The sequence below is a fragment of the Labeo rohita genome, chromosome 21 (assembly GCF_022985175.1).
Source record: "Labeo rohita strain BAU-BD-2019 chromosome 21, IGBB_LRoh.1.0, whole genome shotgun sequence".
Taxonomy (NCBI): domain Eukaryota; kingdom Metazoa; phylum Chordata; class Actinopteri; order Cypriniformes; family Cyprinidae; genus Labeo; species Labeo rohita.
This window is the reverse complement of record NC_066889.1, coordinates 18,280,303-18,308,202: the sequence shown is the minus strand read 5'-3', so window position 1 is coordinate 18,308,202 and position 27,900 is coordinate 18,280,303. Positions and strand designations below refer to the sequence as shown.

Genomic DNA, 27,900 nt, shown 5'->3' with positions numbered 1-27,900 from the left:
TTGCACTCTTATCCTTGATTTGTTATAACTTTCGGCAGTCTCCAGAATGTTACTCCAAATGTTTTTCCCGGTTCGACCAAATAGCACAGCCCAGACATGACAATACATGATCATTTTAAGCAGAAATAATCAGCAAAATATGCAAGTTTTGTTCGGTTCAGTGGCATTGTTTACATTCAGTGTCACCAATATAGACTCTATATGTGACCCAGGACCACAAAACCAGTCATAAGGGTCCATTTTTTGAAATTGAGATTTAGACATCATCTGAAAGCTGAATAAATAAGCTTTCCACTGATGTATGATTTGTTAGAATAGAACAATATTTGGCCGAGATACAACTATGTCAATATCCGGACTCTGAGGGTGCAAAAAAATCTAAATATTGAGAAAATCGCCTTTAATGTTGTCCAAATGAAGCACTTAGCAATGCATATTACTAATCAAAAATTAAGTTTTGATATATTTACAATAGGTATTTTACAAAATATCTTCATGGAACATTGATCTTTACCTAATTTCTTAATGATTTTTGGCATAAAAGAAAAATCAATAATTTTGAGCCATACAACATATTTTTGGCTATTGCTACAAATATACCCCAGCGACTTAAGACTGGTTTCGTGGTCCAGGGTCACATATACACTCTATAAATTATGTTTGATGGATTTTACACACATTGTGTGTTTTCAGTTGTACCACCTAATGGTAAGTATGCTTTACAGTAACAGAATTTGCAAGACTTTAAGTACCTTGATATATAATTGTTTTATAATGGAATAATGTGTTAATGTAAAGTGTATTCATCTTCCCATTAATATTGTTCACAACAATGTTCTGACAACTGTTTTTTTGGCTCTCTTTTGGCCTTTCTATGTGTAAAGAGTTAATTATTGTTCTGATTAATTATTATTTCCCTACAGGGGGTTTTGGCAACCCGTCTGAATTGATGAAAGCATGAGGGTGAGTTCTTTATTGACTCATGGGATTAAGAAAACCCCTAGTTAATTAGTTAACATGGTTAACAGAAAAGGTTGTCCAGAAAAAGTGCTGAGCTTCTCCTGCTGGGGTTTACATATTTCAGATGCTATCTGTAAAATGGAATACACATTTGTTAAACAAACAAAAACACAACATTTAATGTGATTTTGGCTGAGAGACCTGGTGAAAAAAAAACCTTGTAGACCCATCACAGAAATTGTACTGGTTTTCACTACATTGCAAACAATCAACTTTTAACCAGTAAAACCATTAAAAATAGTTTCCTGTAGTGTGTTTTGGTACATATTTCATTAGGATTCAGTGGTTTTAACAAGCCACCAACAGAAGGTGACCAATTACCAGTAGAGACCAACAGGCACCTTTACAGTTTCCATTAAAACCAGTACAATTCCCATTATAACCAGTAAAACCAATTCTGTGATGGTTTCTATTGTTTTTTTGTTTGTTTTTTTTCAACAGGGAGAAAATTATGTCCTATGGCACTATCACATTATACTGACGTATGTGTAAATACAGTATTTCTGTCTTTTCCTAATTACAGGTAAATCTAAAACTAATCTAATTAAAACAACTTACACATATACTTTAAATAGCTTCCATCTCTATGAAGGAATGGTTTTGCATTTTAAAACGTGCTTTTCAGTTCCTCCGGATGTCGAATGTAAAATATTTGCATGATTTAACACAAGCTCGTTCATGAGACTCCTGTATTTGCATAGTGCTTTGCCATCATTGCTTTAGTTGAGCGCAGATAGGAAGGTTTTCTATCCAATAGATGTGTTAATGTTATCATATGACACATCCTCCCTTCCCCCCTCTGCGCCTGTAAAAGCTGTGAACACTCATGGCTTTGCAATTCATTTGAGATTGAAAACAATTCATTTACACCGTCTGAAGCAATCGAGGAGTGTTAAAGAATTGTTGATGGCAAGTGATCTTAGTCTAGTCTGTTTATTAATGGTGCCTGTTGCATCAGTCCTCTATATTTTAAATGTCATTTTCTCCTCTTCACAGAGAATAATATATAGTTTTCAAAACAGATAGGTTGAACACATCCAGAGCATGATTTTTAAATAGGGGTCCCAGGAAGTTCAGAAAAAAATGTAAATGAATATAGATATTTTGTTTATTAATAAGAATTAAAAATATGTATTATTTTAAAAAAAATGTACAATTTAATCATTTTTATTATATAATTAAGAAAAGACAAAAAAAAGCTCATTTTGTCATTATTTTCTCACCCTCAAGTTGTTTCAAACATACCTGATTTTTTTTCTTCTGTTGAATATAAAAAATATTATTTTGAAGAATGTTGGTAACTAAGTAGTTGCTGGTAGTCATTGACTTCCATAGTGTTTTTTTCCATACTATGGAAGTCAATGGCTACCGTCAACTGTTTTCTGAATTATATTTTGTACGTATTTACAATTTCTTTATTTTTATAGTATAAGTAGGTCTTTATAAATGGATTTCAGTAAGGTGATCCGTGATGTCAAAAGGTTTGCAAACCTCTGCTCTAGACAATGTATAGGCTTATATGAGTTATGAATGTCTCAGAGTAGAAAGAAAGGAGTTGGTGACGATTCCTGGAGTAGCCATGTGGCCTGTTGCCATGGCAGCTTGGTGCACGTGTGCAGTGCTCTGCGCTCTCACGGGGGCTCTGGGTAAATCATAGCTGTCATAGCAACGGAGCGATGGCACATGTAGAAACTGCAAAAAGGATGATGTGGTGACTCTGCGCAGGGGAGGAGCAGCCACTTTGAGCCGAACGCTTGACGTCAAACTCGCCACCACCTCTGTGATGTGTGTTTATGTTCATGGATTGATAGCGAGTTGGGCTGATTTCATGCATGTTTATACAGTAAGGAGAATAGGATGTTATATTCTTGGTATTATAGCGATGCTTTTTCACATTTGTAGGTCTATCCGTACTCGTTTGACAAACAGGAAGCGGTTTAGTCTTGGAGTACTGAACATGAGTCACAAGATTCAACATGGTCAACCTCATTATACTGGTCCCACCCAAGAGTCATGTGCTTGATTCTTGCAAATCGTTTATTAAACATACATACCCTTGCGTATTCAACCCATTTAGCTATTTCCTGTGTGTATGTAAGCCATGTCAGCTCAGAGACTGTCACTTGTGCCATATTCTGGGTTTTTTTTTTTTTTTTGTAGCAAAACGCAGTAAAATATGCAGTGCTCACCTAAAAATGTAATTTACCCACCCTTTTTAGTTACAAACCTGTATGACTTTCTGTTTCTGTGAAGCACAAAAGAATTCGTTTTGAAAAAAATGTCAGTGGGGTCTGAATTGTTTGTTTTTAAATGCCTTCCTTTGTGTTTCACAGGAGAAAGGAAGTGATGCAGGTTTAGAACAGCTTGAGAGTGAGTAAATGATTTTGAGGAATTTTCTTTTTTGTGTGAAACATCCGTTTTGAAAGTTAAAAAGTGATGAAAAGTTAATAGTTCAGTTCATGGTTTTCAAGGATGCAAACTGTTCATGTGGCGTATTCCTAACTGAACTGGTTTAGCACATGTGGCATAAATTTATGCCAAAATACCAAAGTTTGAAGTCAATAACAATTGATATGGGAAGTGGATTTTATTCCAATTTAAAAATGAACAAGCCTATTATTTTGCTATCCAACTATGCATGATTATATGCATTTTATTTTTATAATTTTGCAGTTAGCAGTGTTTTTCCTCTGGTTTCAGTTGTCAGCAATGACTGATATTTATTTATTTATTTTTTATTTCTGTCAAATGATTAATCGCAATAAAAGAGTTTTTATACATATATATATATACACACACACACACACACACACACATGCATGTACATATTTAATAAAAATATGCTGTTTATATATTAAATATATTTATATATTTCTATATAATATCAGTTATATGAAGATAAATATATTCATGTAAATACACCCAAATATTTTCAAAATATATACTGAATGGGTGTGTATTGATATATACATAATAACTATACATACTATACACACATATATTATGTAAAAAAAAAAAAAAAAACTTTTATTTTGGATTACAATTACAATTAATCGTTTGACACCACTAATATTTATTTATGTATGTATGTATGTATCCTTTTCCCCTGCCCTTAGTAATAATTTGGTTATTTGATCTCAGTCATCCATCAGGAATGACATTTATTTATTTATTTATTTATTTATTTATTTATTTATTTATTTATTCATTCATTCATTCATTGTCATTATTGTTTTATTTATTTATGTATATATTTGTATATAAAGTGCCATCATTATTTAGTTATAAAGTGTCATCTTATTTGTTTATTTATTTGTTTATTTATTTATTTATGTGTTTACCCTGGCCATACTGATAATTTTGTCATTTGATCACAATTGTATATCAGGAATGACTGTTATTTATTTATTTGTAAATTGTCATCATTGTTTCATCCATTTATTTATTTGTTTATTTTTTAGTCATCACTGTTTGTAATCTATCTATCTATCTATCTATCTATCTATCTATCTATCTATCTATCTATCTATCTATCGTTCTGTCATTCTATCTATCTATCTATCTATCTATCTATCTATCTATCTATCGTTCTGTCATTCTGTCATTCTATCTATCTATCTATCTATCTATCTATCTTTCTGTCATTCTATCTATCTATCTATCTATCTATCTGTCTGTTTAAGTGGGAAAACTGGGTAATTTGTTGGAAGATATTCAAACTCAGCAAGCCCACTAAGTTCACTCCTTAATTGTTCATGTTCATTCTTGTTCATTTCACGATGATTAGCTCTTCAAGCATCTTTTGTGCAATACTTCAGTGTCAACAACATGAACGTCCAAGCCTGAACGTTCTTCTGCATTATTAAGCAAATGTGTCATCACCACCACGTCGCTATCCCAGAATATGATTCATCCTTTTGGGAGAAAACAGAAAGTTACGACATATGAGTCAAGTGTAAAAACAGAGTAAAATATGTAATGACAGAAAGGGATAGTTCTTCCAAAACTAAAATTTCTCATCATTTACTCTCCTCTCCCTTATGTCATTCCAGACCTTTATGAGTTTCTGTTTTCTGTGAAACACAGAAGTTGTTATTCTGAAAAATGCCTCTCTTTCTCTCTTTTTGGCCATACAATGAAAGTCAATGGGGTTTAAATCATTTGTTTTGTTTTAAAATATCTTCTTTTATGTTTCACAGGAGAAAGAAAGTGGCTCAAAACATCAAAAAGGTGAGTGGAATTATTTTTTTTTTGTGATCTATCTCTTTGAAGATGTAGTAAAAAATCAGATTTTGATGTATCGTTATGTCTCCGGGTTCAGGACATGTTAATCGGTGGCTGTTCAAAAATAAAAAGTGAAGAGCAAAGGCAGCTGGGCAAACTTGTTTAATAAGTTTCATGACTAGGCGGAAATGCAAAGCCACAAGCATTTTGAGTTATGGACTCGGGTAATAATACTGATGTTGACCCAATTAGTCACTGAGTTCAAAGGAAACAGCTCATCTTGTTGCCTATATGATATATGCAAGTTAAACAAGTGTCATCTTGACTTTTAGAAGGCCTGAAAAACAGTTTGTTCATTATGAAAGCACAGAAGACAGACTCATCTTTATAAGGCTAACTTTCAAAAAGCCTTTTTTGTCACATTTTGATGATAGCGTGCCCTGATAGCATCACCAGATTGAGTGCCATTGGCCGGTCAAACCAATAGCCCCGCCTCAAACAGATGCCATTGGTTGAGCCAGTGCTTCTGTGTCAGGCTGGTCAAAATGTGAGTATTATTTATAGCTGTCTCACATATTAAGCAGAAAAAGTACCAAAACTGACTCATGTCAACTTTAAATATTGCACAAGACAAAGCCGAAACAGTAGCTGCTTCTTTCTTTGTTGCATTGTTTAATATAACCACAGGCATTTGTTTGATTTCTATAGCATGTTAAAACCAGCGGACAGGCCTCCACATTGTGGCTTCCTCAGACTAACTCAGCTCTGACCAACAGAAGCATGGCTCACCGCCCTCTCATTAATCCTCTGTCATATGACACGCACACCCACACACACACACACACACACACACACACGTCTGCATCTCCGGAAGCAACATCCGCCCCATCCACATTCAAAACACACTGTTTTGCATAAGCATAAGCAAAGCAGTAGTGTGTCACCGGGCAGGATGAGGGTTTAGGACACGGGTGAAGCGTTGACCTGACTGTACCCGCTTAAGTCGGTCTTTTCTGTCCTAACTCACAGTCAGGCTGTATTAAAAGAACAAAATCACCCAAAACTGAAAATTCTACCATTATTTCAACCTAGGCAGATTAGACAAAAATGTGCCTGTGGCAACATTGAATGGTATTGCATTGCTTTTTGCATGTTTTGTTACACTTTCAAAATTAAATATTCAGTGAGTGATGATAAAAAAAACATGTTCAGTTTTATGGCGGTTGGCAGCTGGGAACTGTAATGTCTGGAAGATTAATGTTCTATCACATTTAAAAATGTTTACAAAAGAAAACCAGATAAAAAACGAATTTGCTGAAGCAACCTTTTCCATTATAATTTGCTTCTACAAGTCTTTGTGCTATGTGTGACTTATGGTCATTGGACTTGCAATGTTGTACCGGGTGAGCTACTGAGCAAGTTTACTGCGGCAGAAAAGTCATACGTACAGTATAGAGCTTGTTATGTGACAAATTGTATTAGTTTAGAAATCATACACTAGGGTAAAAGTGTTTTGAGGTCATAACATAGTATTGCGCAAGGATTAATCATAATTTGTGTGAAAAGGCATAAATGTTGTTGGTGTTTTACTGCCACTAGTGTTCATTTCAGATGGGGTTTTGCAACAAATGTAGGTAGAGGCACAGTTTTCCAAGCCTAGGTTGCATTATTTACTCACCGTCATGTCGCTTCAAACTTGTAGACTTTTATTTTATTTTATTTTTGCGTGGAACAAATTCAATTTGCTCAATGCACAACAGTCTCCATTCACGTATATAGAAAAGAACAGCTATGACATTCCTAAATATCTCTTTTTGTGTTCCACAGCTACACAAGGGTGTGTAAATGACAGATTTTTCATTTTCAAATGAACCGTCTCTTTGAGACAGAGTGGGGATCCCCTCTGCCTATCAGGCAGCCAAATATAAAAAGAGATTTAAAAAAGAGAGTTCAGAATACATGACAGCTTAGGTGCAAATTGAGTCCCTGGGAACAAGTATATTATAGCCATAGTGCTTTATCGAATATTGTAATTCAGCATAATCCTCTTTAGCCCCACATGCTACGTGCTCCTAAAATATATGACTGTGAAAGCGCCGGTCAGCTTCTTTTCTTGTGGTCCCCATGCGAGTGTCACATGCAAGTTGTGATATGATTTGGGAATGCAAGAGTGCAATGAAGTATTCAGGGCAGACGGTCGTTTGTTGCTTTTCAGACATCGGTGTCATCATTATTCATGGCTTTTGCGTGCTGTTCGTGTCACATGTCAGCGCTGAGTGATGAGGATTTTGTTGATGCGGAGGACGGAAGTAGGTCTCACATCTCCTGTGATCATATCTTTGTAGATGACATCATCTCCACTCCCCTCCCTCCCTCCCCCGCCAGACACACAAGTCACATGATCGGATGGTAGGGATGATGTACCAGATTAGCAAACAGTCTTAGATTATGCAGCTTCCGGTGTTAAAATCAAATATCTCCTGTTCGGAGTCATTATTGTAATTATTTCTGTGGGAGTAATCTTTCTTATTGGATTTATGCCCTCTGGAAAAATCCATCCCAACAGAACCTGTTTTGTGGACGTGTTGAAAGTTTGCCTCTGTCTGGTTACACAAGTCCTCATTAGCTTTAATCTGTTGTGTAAACCGATTAAAACATGCCAGCTCAGCACAAACTAAATGACTATGTCACCCCATTCATAAACATGGCTGGAGGGATTATTAGGGCCAGATTCGATTTAACACTATTAACATAGATTTTTTAATGTATATTGTTAGGAAATACAAATCACAACTCAGGGTTTTACCTGTATGTTGGCATATCAGAAACTTTGATAACAAGGTTGCAATGTCTGCAGGGTCTTTATAAAAAAAATTAAGGGCCCTATGATTTCGGCGATGTGAAAAACACGAGTTTCAGTCATAAAAATGAATTTTACTGTGTAACGCAGAATGTCACGGAAAGGAAGAAGTCAAAAGTAGGTCAATACACTTCAATCAGAACATGATATGGACTAGTAAATGTGAATATTAAGCTATTTAAAGACTACTTAAATATGAATCCTGCATGTTTTTGTGTGAATGAATGGGGCAGACACACGGTTTTGTTTACTACACACATACTGAAGCACGTGTGACACTTGGTGTTTTCTGTCTCTGCCACCTCAATACATGAGTACATAAACACATAAACATAATCTCTAGAACTCCTCTGACAGTCACTTTATTAGCATTTTAGCATTTATTTTTGGGAAAAACTATCATCATAAAGGCGTTCAGTTTAACTTTAAGAAATTGTGACAGAAATATGTTACTTAATGTAATGATAGTACTACTACTACTACTAATAAAATTATTATTAAAACATATTTTATTAAGGAATATTTACCAGAGAAATTATTTACCAGAATTTATTTACCAGAAAAATGTAAGTACACAGCACAGTGTTTCCGAAAAATAAACAAATAAATAAAATGATAATAAATATTTTAATTAAAAAATTAATTAGAGATGCATTTGATTAAGATCTATTGAAACCATTAAAATGGAATCCAGAATATGAACGGAAAACAGAATTTGATAAAAATAAAACTGAATTTGCGGAAAAAAATGTATTTTTTGATAGGGCCTTAAAAATGTAATTTTTGTTAAACGTTTGATAAATTACTGTTAAATTGTGTACATTTCATGATTTCAATTAATTAGACATGCTTCTTGATTATTATTGTTTAATTTAACCTTTAAAACAGAGTATAGAAAAATTAAAATTGAAAAAATAAAAAAAAACTGAATCCAGATAATCAAATTGGTGAAAAATAAAAAAAGAAAATATTTTTTAATAGTTTATGTAATTTTATATAATTTTGTACCCTGTTTTTAAAAAATGCCAATATTTACCAGATAAATTATTTACCAGATTTTATTTACCACAGTATTTCTAAACAATAAAAAAAACAATAATACATATATTTTTAAATAAAAATCATTAATTATAGATGCATTTGATTATTAAAGGCTATTAAAACTATTACTAATTCATACTAATTTCACAGGGCCTTAAAAATTAAATCTTTGTTAAACTTTTGATAAACCGCTGTTAGATTGTGCACATTTCATGATTTCAATTAATTTGATATTCTTTTTGATTAATATTGTTTAATTTAACCTTTAAAACAGACTGTGGAAATTTTTTAAAGTTTATGTAGTTTTGTACACAATTTGTAAAAAGTGCCAGATATTTATCAGAGAAATTTACCAGAATTTATTTACCCAGAAAAATGTTAAAACACAATACAGTATTTCTGAAAATAAATACTACTAATAAAATAATAATAATAAAAAAATAGAGATGCATTTGATTATTAAAATGTATTGAAACCATTAAAACAGAATCCAGAAAATAATGGAAAACTATAAAAATAAAACTGAATTTGAGAGAAAAAAAAAACGTATTTAACTTATTTTTTTTCTATTTTTATTTAAATTTTTGTTCAACTTTTGTTTATGTTTTTTTGATGTGCTTTTTGATTAATATTTTTTTTAATTTAACCAATAAAAGAGAGTCTAGAAAAATTAAAACAGAAAAAAACTGAATCCAGAAAAATTAAAACAGAAAAAATGGAATTTGAAAAACAATAAAAGGAAATTTGGGGGAGAAAAAAATGACAAATCTCATATATTGTTTATAATCTCCTTTCACTGACCTACTTGTAAAAAGCGCTGGATAGATTCCTATAGTAACACTTCAGTTCTTCGGCCATTTTACGTCAAACTTAAATGACCATGTGCTGTCAAAGTAGACTTCCTGTTACAGAGAATTGGTCTGAGAAATTTTGCATATCTTGACCTCATTTTTCCCTGCTACCGAGTAATAGCAGAGCAGTTCCTCTAGTAGCCCTGATAGCTTTCTTTGTGCAAAGCATCTCCTATCTCATTTTGCTTGGGTGCATAAGAGGGCGAGCTTTACCTGCTACTTAGCAACAGAGCATCACTTCAAGCAGCTTTGATAAGTGGTTTGCAAGGGTAGAGCTCACATTTTCTATTTTAAGCATTCATCAGAATGTGTAACTTTTGTCAACATGTAACGGCCAACCTTACTATTTTTTGACCTGCACGTTACAGTATGATAGACAGTACATAAAATACACATTGTACAAGATTCCGAATGCTTTACAATATCGGAATTATTATTACAATTTAGTATAATTTAAAATGTTTTTTTTTTCCTGTGATTTTTCAGCATCATTACTCCAGTCTTCAGTGTCACATGATCCTTCAGAAATCATTCTGATTGGCTGATTGGGTGCTGCTTAATATTTTTTTATTGAAACCGTGATGCATTTTCCAGTATTCATTTAGGAATAGAAAGTTAAAAGGAACCCCATACATTTATTAACAGCCTTTATTCTGAAAAAAAAAAGTAATTTCAGCACAGGTTGGAATATGAAAAATATGCTTTCTTTACAAGAAATCCTCTATTCTGCATTAGTAGTTGGCAAGTTTACTGTGAGCCAATCATTCATTCTTAAAATCTCTCTGCCACCCCAGTACATGTGTTCTGTAGCCAGAGCCACTGCATTATTGAGCAGCAGTGGGATTGTGACTTACATAAGACTTTAAGGAGATTTTTCCTGCAAATCAGCTGCTTTCACCAAAACATTGCTTGAATATGCAGGTCATGGAGACATTACGGCATGAATGTACTTTAATATGAATGGGCACGGCAGCTCAGCGGCAATACATGATGAGTCCTGCTGCTTTCGAGCTTGTTTCTAGTTTACTTTTCACGGGTTTCATGAACTAGGACAGAGCAGCTGGGTCACAGCTGGACGGGGTAATAGAAAACGATCAGGAAAGGATAAACAAACACGCACGCTTTTGATACGTAGGCGTTTTGAGGCGAGTATTAGAATGAAGCGGTTATGACAGACAATATTGGGTGGCAGAAAAAGGTGTCCCTTCATTTCCTGTTCAAGCTCCCCTTGGCTCAGGAGTGGTGACAAATGCCAGACACAGGAAGCCTTCCCTCTCTGTGTGAGAAGAGGAAGCAGACATAAGAGATCAGAGCTCTGGCACCTATTCAGATCCTCACCTCACTTCATCTCTCTTATTCACTGCAAATATCATTTTAGCAGTCCTTCCTGTTTTACATATTTAAATCAAGTTTTTTTCCCATATGAAATTGCATATTAAGAATATTAAAAATAGTTTTTTTAATTAACAGTTTATTTTGAATGAAGTTTATTTATTTTATTACTTTATCCACCTTATTTTTCAATGCAGATATAAGCTGGTTTCTGCTAATGTGTTAGACTTCTGGTTCATAAGCTGCCATAGGGAAATAACGAGAAGAATAAACTGTAAAACTGTTTGCACTACAAACAAGTGTGTTCATAATTTAGATAATACATTAAAATAATATGGTAAGACACACCAATTTGCATTATCAAGTAGCAAAACAAGCTGTTCTGTACAGCTAAAAACAGCTGGAAGCAGATGAGGAATCCAGACATTAAATTTACAAATGGCTGCGTCCGCTTTTACAGGAAAAATAAGGTTAATACTAATGCCGTCAACTTGATTAATCGTGATTAATTGCATACAAAATAAAAGTTTGTGTTTGCATGATATATACGTGTGTACTGTGTATATTTAAATGTGTATATAAATATACACACATATATCGTGTAAACACAAACTTTTATTTTGGATGCAATTAATCGCGATTAATCGATTTGATAGTGCTAATTTATACTTTTATTAGATTCTTTACTTGTTTTAAACCATAAATCTCATTGATGATTGTTTGATTTATGTTTAAATATAACAACTGTCTGCCAGTCATATCAGAAAAATATTTATTTTATTTTATTTTATTTTATTTTATTTTATTTTATTTTATTTTATGCTTAAAACGGCTGCCAATTGTGTACAAAAAATCACTTGAGTGCTTGCTTGCAAAGTATACCCCTCTCTACATTTTATTAGATTTGTGCTTAAAATTAAGTATTAAGAATATTAAGAATAAGTTTTTTGAATGAGCAGTTTATCATGAATTAAGCCTATATATTTTATTACTTTATACTAGTGCTGTCAAATCGGTTAATCATGATTAATCGCATCCAAAATAAAAGTTTGTGTTTACATGATATATTTGTGTGTACTGTGTATATGTATATGTGTATAGAAATCTACACACATATATTATGTAAACACAAACTTTTATTTTGGATGCAGTTAATCACGATTAATCGAGTTCCTGATTAATCGCATCCTGCCAGTGGGATAAGAAAAATATTATTTATTTTAAATGTATTTATTTTATGTATGAAAAATATTATGCTATTTTAATTATTAAAAATATTATTTTATTTCATTTTAATTTATTTTATTGTATTCTATTTTATTTTATTTATTATTTTATTTAAGACAACTGCCAGTTGGGTACAAAAATTGCTAAGTATAAATTTCTACTTTATACTTTTATTAGATTCTTTACTTGTTTTAAACCATAAACCTCATTAACCTTTGATTTATGCTTACATAAAAAAACTGTCTGCCAGTGGGATAAGAAAAATATTATTTTATTTTATTTTATTTTATTATTTAATTCTATTTTATTATTTTTTAAAAAATAAAATTACAGTCTGATAATGTTTTTTTAGATAATTTATTGTAAATTAAGATTGATTTAATTTAATTAATTGATTTAATGTTTTTGTTTAAAAATAATCTGCACTGAATATGATTTATGCTAATAATAATGATAATAATAACTGTTTGCCTTTCATTTAGCTTTATTTATGGATATATATATATATATATATATATATATACACACACACACACACACACACACACATGTCTGGTTTATTATCTTTGTGGGGACTCTCCATAGGCGCAATGGTTTGTATACTGTCCACACTGTATTTTCTATCCCCTTACCCTAACCCTACCCCTAAACCTAACCCTTACAGAAAACTTTCTGCATTTTTACTTTCTCAAAAAATCTGATTCTGTATGATTTATAAGCTTTTGTACCCATGGGGACCGTAGGCTGGTCCCCACAATGTCAAAAATGTCAGGTTTTACTATCGTTGTGGGGACATTTGGTCCCCACAATGTAGCAAAAACAAGTACACACACACATATATATATGTGTGTGTGTGTGTGTTTGTGTTTTCACCTTTTTATTTCTATTCTTCCCTCTTTCTCTCCAGTAACGTGACTTTAAGTGGCTGAACTGAGATTTACATGGACCAGATGTACTGTGTAGCAATGAAGATTTCTTTACTGTGATGGCTTGTGGAAAGAAACAATAATAGGCAGGAAAAACAGAGCAGGATGTTGCGATTTATTGGCTAAATGTTACTAGATTGGCATGCAGTTGAGATGCTTTACAGGCCAGTCTTTCTATTTTTGTCCAGTCACACGGTGTAACCTTGTCCTGGATGATCTCAGTCTCTTGGGGAGTGCAGAAAGAGGAACAGAGGGCAAATAATAGCAAGAGAAAGTGTAACACGGAGTGAGAGAGGTCAGGGAAAAGCAGATGTTGTTTCTTGACTGGTGAGCTTCCTCTTGAGAATCTGTCACATAGGTGATGTGTTCTTGCTGAGGTGTTGTTTTCATCCTGTTTAAGGTGTTTTTTTGTACTCTGTTCCATGGGAATCAGAGCATGCAACAATAATAGTATTTTAGCCTTCAGCAAGTTCCTGAGAATTTCTCCTGAATTTCACCTCACTTGCATGCCTCACCAACCAGATGTGTCCATTTGAAACTCTCAGACTGATTAAGGGCCGTTGAGGGTTTTGTGTATAGTTACTTTTTTATTTATTTAAAGGTGTTTCTTTATTGTAAATCACTTAGTAACAACCCACAGCAATTTCACCCTGAATAGATGCCAGTATGAGAGAACTGAGCACAAAGAGGCAGCAAACATCTGTCTGGGAATCAGAGGCCAAAGGTAAAATGACCTTGGAATATAAGCATGTTGCTATTTTCGGATGTTTATTAAGCCTTCTGTTTTGTTCTCACTTGTTTATTGCGTGCACAAATGATGCAGCTTGAACTAACTGTGCCCTTAGTCCCAGACAGAAGAGCTTTTAGGCTTGTAGTTTGTTTTGATGAGAGCTTCTGCATCAGGCAGTATGACTCAGTACTGCTGGAGGTAATGACTCTACTATGAAGAGGGAGGGTGATGGAGCTGGATGTCGATGAGATGCATCACAAGAGGAGGGGGGCAGGGGCTGGGGGGGTAAATAACGACCTTGTCTTTGATTTACCCTAACAGACGATAAAAAGCCAAAGCAAACACATCTGGTCATGTTGGTGTAAGCTGATCAGTGGGGCAGGGCAGGAAAGAGAAAATAACACCTTGACTGACAATAAACAAGTAGTCAATTACATCAATTACTGTATTGATTCATTTTCAAAGTCTGGATGACGTGAGGTTTTGTAGGCATGAAAAAAAAGCTTTGTTCATGGTCAAAGTTCTGTGTCTCAGAGGACAAAAGAATGCATGAAATAACAAATAAACAATATCAGTATGCAAGTGTGAGCTTTTACAAAACAAACTGACTAATTGGTATGCCGAAAACTTTAAAACACGTACGACACCCGAGACCAATGTGTATCAAGGCAAGAAAGCTTTAGGTGACCTTGGTATTTGGTAGCACCTGAAAAGACTTTAAATTTCACCATCCATTCAAGATGCCTTGAAGAATATTTACAGTAATTTATATACAGTCATGTGAAAAAGTTAGGACAACCTATTGAATTCCATGCTATCATGACATCAGGAAAAAAAACCTGGTCCTTGGCTGGTCGAAAATAAAACCTCAACAGAAATAAAGCCAAAATGGAAAAGCCATGTGTGACAAAGTTAGGACACCCTTACTGTTAACATTGGAATTAAGAGGGTAAATAACAGTCAAGCACTGCTAATCAAATACCCTTGATTAACTGATCATCAGCAAGTCTAAGCGCCTCTATAAAAGCATAAGCTTTGGCAGTTTGCTGGTCTGGAGCCTTGAGGTGTGTATTAACACAATGCCAAGGAGGTAAGACATCAGCAATCATCTTAGAGAAGCAACTGTTGCTGCCATCAATCTGAGAAGAGTAATATGGCCATTTCCAAACAATTTGAAGACATTTAAAACAGACACCTCTCCTTCCAGGAGTGGACGTCCCAGAATATTCACCCCAAGATCAGACCATGTAAAGCTCAGAGAAATGGCAGACAACCCAAGAACTACACCTCAGACTCTACAGGCTTCAGTTAACATGTTAAATGATAAAGTTCATGACAAGAAAATTATAGGACAAAAATGGCATTTTTGGAAGGCTTGGCAGAAGAAAGCCTCTTCTATCTAAAAAAAACATTGCAGCACAGTTTAAGTCTGCAAAGTTGCATCTGAACAAAACACAAATCTTCTAGAATAATGTCCTTTGAACAGACGAGACCAAAGTGGAGATGTTTGGCCATAATGCACTGCGCCAAGTTTGGTGAAAACCTAAAGAGCATATCAGCACAAACACCTCATACCAAAAGACAAGCATGCTGGAGAAGGGCTGATAATTTTGGGCTTGTTTTGTAGCCACAGGACCTGGGCACCTCACAGTCATTGACTTGGCCATGAACTCCCCTGGATATCAAAGTATTCTAGAGTCAAATGCGAGGGCATCTGTCCAACATCTAAAGTTGTGCCAAAATTGGGTCATGCAACAGGACAATGATCCCAAGCACACCAGCAAATCTACAACAGAATGAATGAAAAGAAAAAAATCAAGGTGTTGCAATAGCCCAGTCAAAGTCCAGAACTCATCCTGACTCAAATACTGTGCTGAGAGTTGTGCATAAGCAAATGCCCACAAACCTCAATGAACTGGAGCAACACTGAAAAGAAGAGTGGTCCAAATTCCTCTAGAACGATATGAGAGACTGATAAAGTTACACAGAAAATAAACGCTTCAAGTTATTGCTGCTAAAAGTGGATCTACAGGTAACTGACTCATAGGGTGTCCTAACTTTGTCACACATGGCCTTTCCCTCTTCGCTGTATTTTCTTAATTAAATAATGACACTGTGTGATATGTCATGTGATGATGTTCATCTGAGTATTTATTTTCCGAAATTTAAGACCTGCCAAGGACCAGATAATTTTTTGTCCTGATACAGAAAACCATGAAATTCAATAGGGTGTCCTAACTTTTTGGAATTTGAAGATCAGGGTAAATTTAACTTATTTTGTCTTTTGGGAAACATGTAAGTATCTTCTGTAGCTTCTGAAGGGCAGTACAAAATGAAAAACAATAATATATATATATGAGCAAAATGAGAAAAATGTACACATCTTCATTCTGTTCAAAAGTTTTCACCCCCAGCTCTTAATGCATCGTTTCCTTCTGAAGCATCATTGAGCATCTGAACCTTCTGTAATAGTTGCATATGAGTCCCTCAGTGTGAAAAGAAGGATCTCAAAATCATACAGTCATTGTTGGAAAGGGTTCAAAATCCACAAAAAATGCTAAAAACCAAAGAATTTGTGGGACCTGAAGGATTTTTTTCGATAAAAATACGAACAGTGAGCATTTTAACTGTTCAGGACAAACAAGGGACTCAAGAACAATTATTACTAAAAAAAAACAAAAAACATTTAGATAACAACACACTAAGAATCAAGCGTATGTAAACTTATGAACAGAGTAATTTTTATAAATTCAACGTCTTATGTGAAATATCCTATTCAAGCCAGTATTTAAAAAAATAACACGCATTTTGTGTGATCCCTCTTATTTTGCTAAAATTAACATTTTGCAAACTTTTGACCTCAACTGTATGTATGTATGTTCAATTCTAAAATATGTAGTTATTAAAATAAAAATATTATAACAAAATAATTCTGGAATTTGACACGAATTTTAAATGGATTCAAATCTGATTCACTTAAGCTTGCGTTTCTATTGGCAATTCGATTCACTATTTTGGATACATATCAGGTGCAGTACATGCCAAATTTGCAAAATGCTCCCCTCTAGAGTTCATTTTTCTAACTGATTAACGAGTTTATGCTCACTGATTTTTTTTTCTGAGGTAAATGTGACATTACATGTGACGTTACGTAACATACTGTTTGCAAGCTGTTATTTTGAAGTCTTCTCGTACTAAAACAGGTATTAAAACGGCGAAGATGATCAGTTCACGTTCGCTTTCGCGCCTCTATTGAACCGTGGTGCTACATCGATCTGTCACTCCACATTAAACAGTGCCAAAACGGCATTTATTGTTTGAATACTGCAATAAAATGGACAGAATTTGAAAGCTGAGACTTTGTTTTATATCAAAAGTTAAGTAAACCACAAAGCTTGTCACGATTTCGTTCATTAGGCCTAACTGAAAACAGGCTAACGTTAGGCTAATCGTGGGATTTAAGAATCAATACAGTTTCTTTTTTTACCCAACCCTATAACATAATATACAAACACATTGTATATATTTCATAATTTTTATGTAAAGTATATATTTGTGGGGATTTATGTAAGTTTGGATCAGTATTTTTATGGGTTTTTAAGGATATAAATAATCTGTATATATTATCTTAATTACTGACAGTAAGCATCACTGTTTCACTGTCATTTTCTTTCCTCGATGACGCAAAACTACAAATGATTCATGTAAGACCTAAATTAGTTGTCCCTTCTACTATAAGAAAAGCGTATAGACCCTTGGGCTTGCAGAACAGTCATGTTAATTTTAAACTAAAATCACTCTACTTATTTATTGCTTTTTCACATGTTTTGGAATCAGAGAGGCCTGGTCTGTCTAGTGGATTATTAAAGATTTCAGTATAATGTTCTTACTGTAATCTTATTGGAACAAATGCTAATCTGAAAATATGCAGAACACAGCGCCACTGCCAATTCAGAGATAAATCATTACAAATGGCTTTAGAGCCGTGTGTAGTTTGTAAAATGACAATAAGAGTAATTGGACACTTCATAGAAGTAAAAATGACAAATGTTCTGTCTCAATCTAGCAGCACAAAGATAATGAACAAGAAATTGTTGCTTTGTGGAAATTATGTTTGGTAGACGTAAGCAAGTCAAAACTGGCATATGTAAATATAAGAAACATTTTGATCCACGCTTAGGAAATGAAACCAGATGCTGCCTTACATTTTAGGATTATTTTAGTATTAAACAGCTGCGTTATATGTAAATACACAGTTTAAAGGAAGCTTGTGGTTTTAGTTTTTTTTTTTGGTCTGCACAATTGTTCGAGACTCATATGTAACTACTCAGCTGTTAAACCAGACTTAAAACATTTTAAGACTCAAATATCTGCTCGTCATGCTCCAAGATAGAAGCAAGGCCACAATAACAAGAGCTCTTTTGTTGAGTCTATAACAGTCTGTTCTAAATCCATATTTCCCAGCTATGTGAGTCAGTGAAATGTGCTGGAAGTTGCTGTGCGTTTTGACAGACATAGTTTCCGCTGTCCCCAGACATTGCTCATCTTTTTTTGGCACCTGGCAAATATGTGATGATGGAGTGTCCATATCTTGTTAGAAGTAGCTTGAGGTCCTTTGGATTGGGTTGTGTTCAAGTTGTTTCAACTAACCTTAACAACATGGGCTCTGTTCAGTTGTTTTAACAGCCGACACGCGATTGGCGTCAGTCTGGGTGAAGGACTCTGTCGAGTAATTGAATTGTCAAGAAAATCCTATTGGGTCGCTTCAGTGAGAGCGATCAGCACATGCGCTAGACTGGATTAAGGAACAATATGAGGATACTGTAGCCGTCCAGCACATGATTTTAATGCTGCCAAGAGGATGAAAACAATCCATGAGCATTTGTATGAATGGGTATTTTTGTACTCGCTTGCATAAAATATTCGCCAAAATACTTAAATGTATTTTAAAGTGGAGTTTACAATGTCACTGAGCCCCCTTGTGGTAAGACAAGTCGTCAGTGTCATGCTTATTTTGGGATGTTTAGTAAGCAGTTGGATTTAGCTTGTATTGTCTGTTTGCATTCCCATTCATTTCAATGGCAGCTGCATGCATGTGACATGGTTGCATGCAATCTAATATGCAATCTAAACCATTGTGTTTATAAGAACAGAGAACTTTTATGCCAGTCACCTGATCCATAAATGTCATGTGGCTAATCAGTCTGGAAATGGCAGCACTGATTGGCTCATGGGACCTTAAGAAGAGTATTCTACAGTATATTAGTCATACATGGCTACTTTTGAATGGTCGTCAATGGAGAAAGGTAGTTTTTTTAATTTGATGGTGTAATTACCAGTGTTGTTATTGTTAACTAAAAAGATGAAACTATTTAAAAAAATTGTATTGAAAAATAAGATTTGTGAAAAATAATATTTATAAATAATTATTTATAAGTGTTATTTGAAAACATATAAAAACATATATTTAAAAAAAATAGAAATATTTCCTTGGCAGCCAACTGAAATAAAATGAGCTTATGTTATAATACTAAATACTAATAAGAATACTAAAACTTAAATATTTTAAATTAAATAGAAATATTTTAAACACCTAACAAAATTACTAAAACACATTTAAATTTTAATAAAAACTTGAAACATAAAGATAAAAGCAAAAAAATATATATTTATAAATATAAGATAAAAAAATATAAACTTAAAAGAAAAGGCTTGGCAGCTAAGTGAAATCAATAAGCTTAAGTTAAAGCATAAAATTTACTAAGCTAAAAAGCTAAAAATGATTATTTATAAATATTAGATGAAAAAAATACTTAATTTAAACTTAAAATGACTAATACTAAAACTTAAATGTTTTAAATTACAAAGAAATATTTTAAATAACTAGACAAAACCACACAAACACATAACAAAATGACTAAACATTTTTTAATTCCTTAACATTTTAATGAAAGCTTAAAACAAAAATAAAAGCTAAAAAAAGATTATTTATAAATATTAGAGGAATAAATATAAACCTAAAAAATAAAAATGACTAATACTAAAACGTAATTTTTTTAAATAAGTAAAAATATTTTAAATAAGTAAATAAAATGATGAAAACGAATAACAAAATTACAAAAACAAACTAAAAGGAAAATGAAAACTTAAAACATAAAAATGAAAGAAAAATATATATTATTTGTAAATATTTGATGAAAAAATACAACTTTAAAAAATAGAACTGTTTCTTTGGCAGCTAGCTGAAATAAATAAGATTAAGTTGAAGTATAAATATTACTAATATTAAAACTTACATTTTTAAAATTAAATATTTCAATATAACTAAATATTTCAAATAACTAAATAAAATGACAAAAACACAAAATTACTAAAACAAATTAAAATTAAAATAAAAAACTTAAAAAACATAAAAATTAAAACCGAAAAAAATAGAATATATATATATATATATATATATATATATATATAATTTATAAATATTAGATAAAAAAATATAAACTTAAAAAAAGAGAATGTTGCCTAAAACTAATTCAAAAAATGACAGGGAACACATAGGGAAATTATTAAAACAAACTTAAATGAAAATGAAGTCTGATACTGTAAATACTAAATACCATAATATTATATAAATAATACTGCAGTAACACTTGTTAGCAGGAGAGGCTAACTGGGCGATGCTAACTAGCCAAACCTTGAGTCTTCATGTTCCAAATTTAATACAGAGAAATTGATTTAGACAATGCATCAGTCATGGAGGAGACATTAGGATAACATTTTTCAATGGGTTTTCAATTAATGGCTTCCCCTGATTGAGGAGACAGGAGAGCAGAAGCTCTTGGGATGAAAAATGACACTATTAAAGAGACAGTTGTGGCACTCTTTGAGTAATCGGTTGTGGTCCGTGACAGGACTAGCTGTCCGGGGAGACAAACGGCACAGGGCTCGAGTTCACACGCTTTAGAGAAAGCCCGAGAGAAAAAGAAGGGTGGAATTATTTACTTAATGTTGTTTTTAAGTTGTGCTCATTAGCCGTTACAATAAAACGACTAATAATAAGCGAAAAAGCATGAAATGTCTCTAATAGTACCTTGTTTACTCATTGTACAAAAACAAGGAAGAGAAGGACTAAACATTAAAATCAGCCAATGTCAGATTTAGTCTAAAGTCTGCATGTGTTTGTAAATGTACTGACCTCTGTTCTTCGAAGGCCTGACGCAGAAACTAAAGCTCTCACGTGAATGAATGTTAGGCCTGTGGTAGGGTGTTTTCATGACCTTCAGTTTAGCTAAATCCTATTGCTCCACTATATCACTTGCCTTTGGCTGTGTGCAATAGAATGTGACACAGGAACTGGAGAAAATAAAACTAAATCGCCCTTCCTGCTCAGTCCTCTGTCAGTGAAAAATGTGTTGTCTAGCTTTGCAATTGATTTGATACTGATTTTCTTATAGTGACGATATGAACTCATCCTGGAGGGTAATACAGTGGAAGTGCAACAAGTTTGACAGAAGTACTTGGAAAAGAAATACATTATGATCTGTAGAGTCGCAGTTGTGAGTGGCATGACCTACATATGACGTCTATGCATACGTGAGGTCTGTGGGAGGAAAATTGACTGCGGTCACTTGGATGCAATCCAAGTCCCATCTTTCCCACTTTCCTTTTCAGAGCTGGATAAAATGTGTGTCAGTGACGTTAATTTAAAGTTAAATTGATCAAATAATTTGATAGAACGATAAAACGAAAGATAGATAGAACGATATATAGATCTACAGAACATAGACAGACAGATAGAATGATAGAAAGATAGATAGATCTTTAAAATGATAAAACGATAGATAGATAGAATGATAGAACGATAGATAGAATGATAGAATGACGGATAGATAGATAAATAGATCTACAGAACATCTATCTATCTATCATCTATCTATCTATCTATCTGTTGTTTTATCTATTGTTTTATTGTTCTATATCTATCTATCTATCTATCTATCTATCTATCTATCGTTTTATCATTTTAAAGATCTATCTATCTATTCTGTCTATCGTTCTATCTATCATTCTGTTGTTCTCTGTTGTTCTATTTTTTATCATTCTATATCTATCTATCTATCTATCTATCTGTCTGTCTGTCTATCTATCTGTCTGTCTATCCTTCTATCGTTTTATCATTTTAAATATCTATCTATCATCTATCATCTATCTATCTATTGTTCTATTGTTCTATCATTGTCTATCGTTCGATCTATCATTCTGTTGTTCTGTTTTATCATTGTATATCTATCTATCTATCTATCTATCATTCTATCGTTCTGTTGTTTTATCTGTTGTTTTATCTATTGTTTTATTGTTCTGTATCTATCTATCTATCTATCTATCTATCTATTTATCATTTTATCATTTTATCTATCCTTCTATCATTCTATCATTCTGTCTAATGTTCTATCATTCTGTTGTTCTATTTTTTATCATTCTATATCTGTCTATCTATCTGTCTGTCTATCTATCCTTCTATCGTTTTATCATTTTAAATATCTATCATCTATCATCTATCTATCTATTTTTCTATTGTTCTATCATTCTGTCTATCGTTCTATCATTCTGTTGTTCTATCTATTTTTTATCATTGTATATCTATCTATCTATCTATCTATCTATCTATCTATCTATCTATCTATCGTTTTATCATTTTAAAGATCTATCTATCTATCTATCTATCCTTCTATCATTCTGTCTAACGTTCTATCTATTTTTTATCATTCTATATCTATCTATCTTTCTATCTATCTGTCTATCTATCCTTCAATCGTTTTATCATTTTAAATATCTATCTATCTATCATCTGTCTATCATCTATCTATCTATTGTTCTATTGTTCTGTCATTGTCTATCGTTCTATCATTCTGTTGTTCTATCTATTTTTTATCATTGTATATCTATCTATCTATCTATCTATCTATCTATCTATCTATCTATCGATCAATCGTTCTATCGTTCTATCATTTTAAAGATCTATCTATCTATCTATCATCTATCTATCTGCCTATCTATCGTTCTATCGTTCTTCTTTAATTTTTAAACTTAAACATAATTGTATTCTCATTCTTATATCGCTATGTTAAGCAGCTAGCGCTCACGCTGTCATTTTGCCATATTCCTCACTTATAGAAACCAGCAAACCAGCCTGGAGCAGCACGTTAGCTGGTATTTTTGTCCTAGTGCGGCACAGGAAGCCAATTCAATCATTGATAATGGAATTGACCTAACCCCGGGGGCTCTGCTCTCTGTGTCTTTTTCCTGCTCAGCTAGCCTGCTGTGATGGGCTAAAGCAATGGGAGTTTCCTCCTAGTGGGCCGGGGGAGTTCATTTACTAACACTTACTGGAATAGGTAAATAAATGTGATGGACAGTGGCGGTGAACCCCTCGGTCCAGCCCATCAGATCAATCAAATAAAGCTCAGATTAGATGGAGACCATCTGACATTTATCACCGCAGTGGGATAAGAAATTATTCATTCTACATCATAACATTGAACATTTTTGTAATTGGTTTATTTCAAGGTTTTTGAATTCCATATTTGTGGTTTCAGACATCCCTTGAGAAATTAGATCTGATATTGATGTCCAAGTTGGTTTTCTGGGAAGACAGAGTGGGCAATCACCAAGAAGTCCATATAACTAGTTCCTGATGGAGACTAGAGCATTTCCTGTTGGGTTTTCCACGTAATTAGCATATGAATTGCAGGCCTGTGATGTGTGCCACAGAGCGCCTGATACCTGCAACGCTCTAATTAGAGATAACGATTTAAAGGAGGGTCATCCTGTTGCAGGACATCTGGTTCCTCGTCCACCTCCTGTCTGGGGGGAGGAGAGAAAAAGGCCATGCTTCCTGTGTCTGGTTGACCAGCTCACTTGGAAGGTCATTGCAGGAGGCGGGAAGCTAATAAAGCTTCTATGCTAGCTCTTTGTGTACAAGGCACGATGAATACAGTGACCTTTCCTGGAGGAACAGTGGTATTCCTGTCTTTATACCACAGCTGAACCTGAGAGAGGAGGTGGATTGAGCTGTCGGCTCATAAAAGTCAGAGAGAATAAATCCAGCGCTAGTGCTGTAAAAACATTTCATGATGCATCACTGCATAAATTAGATGTAAATGACATATCACACCAAAAACCACAGTATGACTCATAGTCTTTTCTTTCCTTTCATACACTTTGGTTTTTAAGTTGTCTATGATTATGAAATGGATGTGAGTGTGTAAGCAAAAGAAATGAACTGAAAATGAGTTTCATAGGTCATGTGTGTTGAACAATAACCTCCTTTCACAGTGTCCAAAATTATCAAGGTTCAGGCACATTGCATGCATTTCACAGATTTCACGTTCACTGGGTCACATCCTTGCAAACAAAAGCTTCTTGCATAAGATTTTCACAAGGTGGTTGCAACATATCTCAGAGCACAATGGCTGCACAGATTCACACCATGTTAGAACTGAACTACTGTTATTATTCTCTACAGAAATTAATAGCTAGAATTCAGCAAAATTTTCTGTTTCTGGGACAATATGTGCACTATAGAATTAGAATTGATTTTATTGGCCAGAAAAGTTGTGCTAATGAGGAATTTGGACTTGAGCTTGCGGCAAACATTGCTTGCGCAATATACATACAGTATACATTAAGAATATGTTATGGTGAAGATGGTTAAAGCCTTTTAAATATAAATAGACTATTGCGTATACACTTAATTAAACTTAAACTATGATGTACTTTTTGGAGTTACATTTTTACACTTAAATTTTAAAGCTGTGAATTTATAGAAATACCCTATGAATTTAGTAAATGTATGTTAAAAAAATGCTATTTAAGACTGGTTTTGTGGTCCAGGGTCACATATGCATTGCTAAGAACTTTAAAGGCGATTTTCTCAATATTTTGCTTTTTTTGCACCCTCAGATTTTCAAATAGTTGGGTCTCAGCCAAATATTGTCCTGTCCTATCAAATCATACATCTATGGAATGCTTATTTATTCAGCTTTTATATGATATATAAATCTCAATTTCAAAAAATGGACCCTTATGACTGGTTTTGTGGTCTAGGGATATAAAAAATGAAATAAACTGAAGTAATGGGTTTTAATAGTAGACTTTATTGTGGAATGTCCAACTCAAACAATCAGTGTAGTGATATTCAAAGATTCAATTATTTAAATTATATGTACTATATAGTATATCTACTATATATGTAGCTATTTATTATTATGACATTTATAAGGCCACTGGATTATTAATATCACTTTTTTTTATAGTGTAGCAGTGATAAATTAATGAATGCATTAAATGCTTTACACAACAGATGCACAGCATGTTATCCATCTGTTTAAATGGTGCAGTTGAGTTATTGATGATGGTCACTGCTCCAGGGGAAAAACTGTTTTTGTGTCTGGTTGTTTTTGTTTTGTAGGCTCTGCAGTGCTCCAGGATCTCGCCTCATATGGAGCCTGGAGGGAGGCAGACTACAGTAAATAAATTTTTCTGATGTTCAATGATGGGATTGTACTGTAGAAGTAGATTATCATTACCACTGGCAAGTTAAACTTCTGTCATTTGTACATTTTCATACAATCTGCTTACTCAGACTGTTTGGTCTATGGGTAGACTTTCATTCATATTTTTATGGCATGTTTTCGTACAAATCATATAGTAATTATTCATACAAAATGAACACTTCATAAAATAGTTATGTTTTTGCATGAAATGGGGTTGGAAGTATATTAGCCTTTTTGTGTTTTTGGAGCAATGGAGATGAGGCTTAACCCACCATATTTGAGTTTTGAGAGATGATGGTTATCAAAAATCTTTTGAAGTCTGTTAATGTATTTAGCTGATGTTGTTATAACTCAGGAAACCAGGTGCTCAACTTCCTTTCTGTAATCAGATTTGTCGCCGTTACTGCGTTAAAAAAATTCTCCTTTTGTATTTTGTATGTGAAATAAAAAAAAAAAAAAGCTGAAAATGTACATTTCAGGATATAGATGAGTTTGTTTCTTAATCAGAATAGATTTGGAGAAACTAAGCATTACATCACTTGCTTACCAATGGGTCCTCTGCAGTGAATGGGTGCCGTCAGAATGAGAGTTCAAACAGCTGATAATCCATGAGTAATCCAGATGACTCCAGTGAAGTCAAAAGCTGTGTGTTTGTAATTCATTATTAAGATATATATTTTTAATTTTTTTAGAATTTAAAATATATATCTTTAGAATTTTTTTGCCATTTATGCCTTTGTTAGGATCCGAATTTACAGGAAACAAAGTGAGAGAGAGATGGGAGGCGGGATCGGGAAAGGTCGTCAAGTGGGATTCGAACTTGGGACGCCCGTAGTGCTGTATGTTAGCGCGCTGCCCACAAGGCTGTTAGCGCCGACAAAATAATTTTTTTTTTTTTACTTCAAACTGCTTATTATGGATTCATATTTTGGGCAGAGGTGACAGTTTTAAGTAAAAAATTCCTTAATGATGGATTTGTTTCTTACAAACATGCAGCTTTTTACTTCACAAGACGTTAATTGATGGACTGGAGTAGTGTGGATTATTGTCATGTTTTTATTATCTATGTAGACTCTCATTCTGACAGCACCCATTCACTGCATAGGATCCATTGGTAGCAAGTGATGTAATGCTAAATTTCTCCAAATCTGTTTAGACGAAGAAACAAACTAATATACATTTTAAATGGCCTGAGGGTGAGCAGATTTTCAGTTAATGTTAATTTTTGGTTTAACTGCTTCTGTAATGTTAGAGCTTTCGTTTGTCTAAATTGCATAACATGAAACAAAATCAAAATTCAAACAATGACATTTGCTGTACTTAAAAAAAAAAAAAAAAAAAAATTGACATTATGAGTGTTATGATAAGCTCCACACGTGGCAGGAAACTTGACTGTCACTATAAAGATGCTCCTTTTCAGGGTCCAGCATGAGTCTCACTGCTGGAGAGAGATGAGAGCTGCATGACAACAACCCAATACACAAACACCAAACAGACACTACACAGCACTCACCCACCCTCAACTAACCGTTGCTAGGCAGTTATGCTTGCCATGAGAGAGAGAGAGAGAGAGTCTGGGGAGCTCTGGGTATCACCGGACAAAACTGGACATTCCTTGACGTCTGTGTCAGCAGGGCGCTTTTTATTTTCAAAATGAAAAATCATAAAAGATGCCAAAGCTGTGGAAAGAGTTCTGGTGAAAGCTTATGTTCTTAACTCTCATCATTAATGGAAAACCACACAGCCTCATGTGAACAGGGTAGAATTTGAAACACAGCAAAATAGCAACTAATATTAGAATACATATATATGGTTCAAGGGAAATTTGGTTTCTCATGTCATGACCCCTGAAACAAGCATTGCCTACAAGAAAAAGATGATTGGCTCTTTTCACTATGGGGCGGGGCTACAGCTGTCATATTATGCCTTACAGTTTCTTTCTTTCACAGACTGTCTTCTCCTCTTATCATATCTGTGTATTATGTCCACCACCCTAGCCTCTCCAGCTGTCACCCTTTTCTCTTACTATTTGCTTCCAGCAAAAACACGCTATGCGCTCCCCTCTCTGCACTTGCTGTGTCAGTCTAGTCTGTAAACCCAATATCAGCATCTGTGTGGTAATCCCCCCGCAGGG

The 27,900-nt window shown here is 33.8% G+C and overlaps 1 long non-coding RNA gene across 1 annotated transcript; it reads left to right on the top strand.

Annotated features, from left to right (window-relative positions):
- The first annotated feature begins 939 nt into the window (after positions 1 to 939).
- Positions 940 to 25,802, top strand: LOC127152266 (uncharacterized). The gene is made up of 3 exons (XR_007825060.1): positions 940 to 963; positions 5,220 to 5,250; positions 25,682 to 25,802. It is a non-coding gene; the product is annotated as an uncharacterized LOC127152266 (long non-coding RNA).
- Positions 25,803 to 27,900: the final 2,098 nt, after the last annotated feature.